The sequence below is a fragment of the Planococcus citri genome, chromosome 4, assembly GCF_950023065.1.
Source record: "Planococcus citri chromosome 4, ihPlaCitr1.1, whole genome shotgun sequence".
Classification (NCBI taxonomy): domain Eukaryota; kingdom Metazoa; phylum Arthropoda; class Insecta; order Hemiptera; family Pseudococcidae; genus Planococcus; species Planococcus citri.
Genome location: NC_088680.1, coordinates 16,157,921 through 16,164,385, shown reverse-complemented (window position 1 = coordinate 16,164,385; position 6,465 = coordinate 16,157,921). Strand labels below are relative to the sequence as shown.

At 34.4% G+C, this 6,465-nt stretch overlaps 1 protein-coding gene across 1 annotated transcript in view; it reads left to right on the top strand.

Moving 5' to 3' along the window:
• The window catches only part of LOC135845675 (sushi, von Willebrand factor type A, EGF and pentraxin domain-containing protein 1), a 165,774-nt gene that overhangs the window by 11,088 nt on the left and 148,221 nt on the right, over positions 1-6,465 (top strand). The window lies entirely within an intron of this gene.

Here is a 6,465-nt window from a genome sequence, read left to right as displayed (position 1 = left end):
GTTTCAAATTTAGAGAGTATGAGGTATGAGCTTTGTACGTACGGATTAAGGCTAAGGATATGCCATCGACTGATGAGACAGTGGTCGGATTACCTACGTTATTTTCAATCCACTGTTCACCATTAAGTATATTATAGAGATAGAAAATTTAATTGCAAGGGCGTTCCTCGGCTTGGCAGATTATTATATTTTTCATTCATACAACTTCGAAGGTGGGTTGCACTGCACAAGGAAGCTATTCCGCTACCGGAGGCTGCTCATGTTGAGATTAATGACCTTTTTGTGCAGAAATTATCGTACTCGAAGAATGGATTTTCTAGACGGTGTACTCTTTGATGATTTTTTAATTTTGCCTTTGGTATCACGAATCACGAGCATTGTTTGTGAAAGGGTTTCCATGTGTGAGGTATTTATTTTTTTCTCAGAATAGAAATGAGAATTTTTAAGCTGCTGGTTGCCACGTTGAAGTTTACTAGAGTTCGAATTCTGAACTGGTTGGAAACGAGGAGACAGGTCACAAATGATCGGATTAATTTTTTTTGGCTAAAATCTGGTTTCGGTGGTTCGAGTTTATAAACCTTGAGAAAAAAGTTACAAAATAATTATTTTTCTATCGCTTTTTTCGTTCAACTTTACTCGAATTTTTTCTGCAATTGTTTGTGGAAAACGAATGATTTTTTTCATGTGCTTTTGATTTCTTTTACACTTTGAAGAGGTAGGTAATGAAGGGAAACGGAATGAGTTTTTGTGATTAGATGAAGAAATTTTCTTTTTGAAAAATTGTGCTTTACTTATATGTACTAAGCCTTCTCGTAATATGAATTTAGATTGAATATATATTCATTTGTAATTTTTAATTCGAGATATTCTTGCATCTTGCAGCCCCCTAACCTGAAGGGCTGATGAATTTAAAAGATTTTTTTTCAAACGAGGGCTCAAAATGGACGTTGGACCTTCATCATCATCATCAGTTTTGCCATCACAAATTTTTTTCCTATTCTGGATTAAGTGTGCTATAAAAGCTCGAAAAATATGTTGAACTCTTTTTTAATTTTCATTTTGGAGCCATAACTAAACTTAAGCACTGACTTCAGAATTAAAATCAGCTTCCTCGAAAATCAATTCTTGATATCCAAATAAAATTACTCAAAATTAGAGTTCAAGCCTAAGCCTCTAGCTGGGGACGTGATTTTTTGGAGGGGGAGGGGTCATTTCAAATTAAATCAGCTGGTTTTGAATTCAGGTGCTTCGATTTTGCTCAAATTTTTTTGTTATGGGTTCTCAAATTGGGAAAGATGGAAGATCGCTTTGATTGACTTCTCAGCCCGCCATTGGGCCTGGTTGTGGTGGGGGGAGGGGAGGGAGGAGGTAGGGAGGTTTTTTTTCAGCCATTAAAATTTATCGTCACAATGCCCGACTTTGGAATTGAATTGCTCAGGAACTTGAAAATAATTGAGAGTAGTTTCAAAAATATTTTTAAATATTTCAAAAGTTCGAAGCAATTTTCAAAATCTAGTCAATTTTCTGAGTTACAATTTAAAAATTTGAAAAAATCCGAGAAGTATTCATTTTTATGACATTAACAACAATGAACTTTTCGTGACGCGAATTGCAAAATTTATGGGGGGGGGGGCAAATCCCCAAAATTTCCCATTAATCTCCGTACATACAATGATTTTGAAATATTTTCAATAGATGGAAAAAATTGAAATTTTTCTACTCGTTCAATATGGTACATTTTGAAAAAAGTACCCTCAAATAGTTTTACATCAGTTGCAAACATTTTCTAGATTTAGTGTGAATAATTTTTAATTCGAAATGTTTTGGAATCGCTCGTAAACTTTTCAGACGTAGGACGTTTTCCATCCAGCTAATATTTTTGTAATGCTCCATCTATTGCATTGAATCCCTCAGAAATGATTAGAAAATTTGCGAGCATCCAACCCCCTTTTTCTTCAGGTCTTTCCAAGTCTCCTGCATGCCCCCAAATCAGAGTATCAATCAAAGATGAGTGTGTTTTTTAAATTTATTTTTTGAGTGTTTTTCCGGTAAAATTATACTGATGAAAAAAATAAATTCAAGGTGTGTGCTTGGAAATCAGCTCAAATGTGAATAAACTTGTTCAACAGGTCGGGAATAAGCCACAACTCAATTTTTGGCTGCCTAAATCAATTTTTATGCTTTCTGAGGACACAACTTTTGATTTATTTATTATAGATTGATTCCTATCTTGACTTTTTCAACCCCTCCCCTCTCCTAAAATTTTGTCATCCGCGAATATTTTGAGTCAAAAGTCATCCTTACTCATACCCCTTTCAATCCTACGTCAAATCAAACCTGAACACCAATTTTGAGCGAATTTTCTTAGACTGTGTTTGGCATAGATGATTTCACAATTTGGTAACAAAAAATCAAAAAATTGGACATGACTACGAAAAATTGATGAGGATAATAAACTTTTCAAACTTCAAAACAGGGTGCTCTTTGTTCCGAGAAAAAATTTGAGTATTTGGGTGTTGAGGGATCCGTCAATTTTCTCAAAACGATTGTTGGCGTAGATCTCCAAAGCCAAATTCAAATGTGTAAATGGAAACGAAATCCAAATTGATAGAAATTCACTGCAAAATTTTCATTATCTAAAACTCTTCCAATTCCCTCTTCCTACATCTTTTTTAAGCCAACAAGGGGAAAATTCTAATGCCTCAAAACATGACATTTCTTTCCTTTTTTTTTTTTTTGGCAAATTTGACAGCTCAGAAGGAAAAAATTTCCACTTGCAAAAATTTAATTTTATAATTAATTTTAAAATTCAGAAAACATTTGGTGAAAAACTAAAATTTACGGAACTTTTTGACAATTAACAACATTTTAATGTTTCTGAATGTGGAAAAAAATCCATTTTGGTTAGAATAATAGTTTGTGTGAATAAAAGCAAAAGAGCGCAAATTTTGAAAATTTCTTGGAATTTCAAGGGAAAATGAGATGTAAGCGTCTCATTTCAATAAAAAAGTTATGAAATCACCAATTTTTAAAAATCAAAATTCTACGTATCAACTCGATTTATGATCTTTCACACGATGGGTGTAATGATCATGCAATTACAAACCCCCCCCCCCAATCCAAAAGTGAATTATGAAAGTGATCACTGATCAAAAAATCAAAAATTAAAATTTATACATTTTACATTCAAATTAGGAGGTATTAGTATAGATTTCAAAATGCAATTTTTTCTGCCAAGAAATAGAAATAGGAAGTAAAAGTTTCATACTTCCACCGAAATTCAAAAAATTCGAAAATAAAAATTATTTCAAAATTAAAAAACTTGCGATGTTTAACCCTGTTTCAAAGGGGGGGGGGGGAGGGGGAATAAAATGCTGTGTTTTTTGGGCCATTAAATTTTTTTTGCAGGTTGTACAAGACAATTGAAGAAAAAAGAATGGAAAAAATTTTCAAGAGGTGTATTTAATTTTACAACAAATTTTCATCAATTTGACCTTTCGTTCCCATCTGCATCTTTCAATTTGTTTTTTTGGAAATTCACATATGTACTTATTTTGAAAAATTCTCAATTTACAAAGTAAAGTGATGACTCGAATTCATTTTTTTTCAAATACTTATCACAATCTAATCTCCCAGTTCAATTTCTTGCATGAAAATTTGTGAAATTCATTCCTTGAACTTCGTCTGGGAGTTGAATGGTTATGAGACGAGTTCCTTTAAAATCATAAAACTTTTTTTTTCGTTGTCTCAAAAAGCCACCCCAAAAACCGTATTAGAAAATTTCATTCTCAATAATTTTCAAAAATGCTGAAAATTTCGGAGTATAAAAAATGTTTAAAAGATGTACATATTTAATTTTGTAGCAAATTTTCATTAATTTGGCCTTTTGTTTCCATCTGCATCTTTCAATGTGTTTTTTTTTTTGGAAATCCATACACTTATTTTGAGGAATCCTTCATCTCCAAAGTAGGTAGATGATGACTCGAATTCATTTTTTTTCAAATTCTCATCACAATCTAATCTCTGAGTCCAACTTCGTGCATGAAAATTTGTGAAATTTATTCCTTGAACTCCTTCCGGGAGTTGGATAATCCACAGAACCATGCTCCCTTAAATCTATTGCAAGAAAAAAATTGTCTCTTAGTCTATTAGATCGAAATAACTCAAGTGTGACATCAAAAACTTAAAGGTCGAAAAGCGAAGATCTTTTCCTCTCCTATTTTTTAAAGATTGATTATCAGATACAATGCCCAAATTCAACATTTCAAAATATGAAACTCGAGATAGTTTAAAGTTAACACGAATGCTTCTTTAGTTCTGTATATTGTACATACAATATCACTATATCAGCATAATATTTTGGAATGCCTGCTTTAAAAAATTACTCGATGAGATTCATATCGTTCTTACTATACAACGCAACGTACAGTATGATATCATGTTCGCAGTATGAGATTTTTGTCGAGGTTTTTATTTTTTTAAGTACAAAATCACGTTGTTTTTTTTATGCGACTAGTTCACTAATAAGCATCGTGCTCGTGGATTGCCAAAGACAGAAATACTTACCCGTACCTACTTCTTGTAGAGTACGAGATGGTATCATGATTGGTTAACGTTGATACGTTTTGTTCGGCTGGCCTATGACCTTAGTGGAAAGCATGTTTCATGTAGCACCAACTTGTGTCGTACTACCTGTGCATAAACATGTACTGTTGACTGAAATGCCTCACGAATTTTTACATTGTTGAGTATAGAACGTATAATTTTTTTCCTATCGTCGACGTCGTAGATGGATAGGTATATTTTATGAGGATGGACGATTTCCGTAGAAATAAAAAGTACACATCGTGTATGTAAATGAAATGGTTCTAAATTTAAAATAAAATAATCGGATGTGTTTTCTAGTCGACGAAGTGGAGAGGGGAAAGGTGTTTGAGAAAATTCGCCAATTAGCGTACCGGTTTGAAAATTTTTTTTCTTCGGGTACGATGTTCACTGAGGTACTTTTTCATTGCATTGGAACTATACGATGGAATAGCACACAGCACACCTGCGTCGAATGCTCTTATTGCAAGAATATAAGTATAAGAATGTCCTTGCGTGTTAACCAGTTAGAACGACAACCAGTTTGTGGCATTTTTTTCCTCTCTATGGATAATCTTACTTCAGAAGCGGTCCTCTTTGACAGATAAAACTAGACAGCCGGAGTCCTATACGTTGTGCTATCTAAGAAAGTTGTCGAAATTTTTTCCAAAGGTAGAATAGTTAATTTTCACTGAGGCGGATCGCGATTTACATTTCCACGTTTTGCAGTCGAGGTTTGGGAGGCCCGGGGTGAATTGTGTCCTTGGATCAGGGCGAGTGAAATTTCCAATTCCAACTTATAACTTATAAGAGTTTTAGTCGACTCGAATCGTAGGCTACAATATGTTGATGATGATGATGATGATGCGATGATTCCAGCGTGTGGAAGAATTACGATTACGATTAACCTTGACGTGATACTACTTAATTCTCTCATTTTGGTGATTAATGTTGTTACCGAATCTCATCCAACTGTACCTAGCGCATTATCTCGTCGCCATCATCGTGTATCGTACATGTGAAAAAAATAATTAATCCTATGTCGACTAATGAATCAATGTTGGTACAAGATTAGCGTGGTTTGTTCTTAAGATAATGCTGCCGATTGCCAAAGATCCTGCGAACGCGAATTACAACTTCCCAAAGTAATATTGTTGTTGTTGTGGGCTCGCGAGTCGCGGGTTCCTCCCGACGCCGACGACGAAGGTGTCGTGTCGTTGTTCTTGAAGAAGCGAGTCATATCGCCGCACTTTGCCCCTGTCCCTGTCGTGGATATTGCCACAAGTTGTAAATTCCGAGTGATCTTTCGTGTATGGCGTTTGTTTGTTATAATATTATTATGCTGGTTTGTGTGAGGTAATTTTTGTTGTTTTGGATGAAGTTATTATTATTGTGAGATCTACATTTATGTGTTTTAAATGCGTATTTAGTTTGGAAATTAGAGTACCTAGCTTAGATACTTGAAAGATAGTAAAGGTGTATGGATGTGAATGTGACAAAACTGCTCAAAGAGATGTCATCCCTTCTCCTACGAGTAATTAACCAGTTCTCATAAAATTCGCCTGATTGATGATCCAATGTGCTTATTATTGGAATCCTCAGTCCCTTCCCCGGGCAGATTGTAATAATCCCTCCCCCCTCTCTTTACAGCAACAAAAACGTGAATTTTCGTGTTTTTTCTTCGAACTGTTATAGCCTAATTTGGCGGAATTTCAACAGAATTAGCTCAAATTTGGTATTTAGGAGGTTTCAGTGGGGATGACTTTGACCAAAAATTACTGCTTGTCAAAATTTTTAGGAGGGGGTGGAAATGTTTCAATTTATGCTCGTAGTATAAGTCAAAATAGGGATCAATCGATAGATATAGTCTAAGAAATCCAG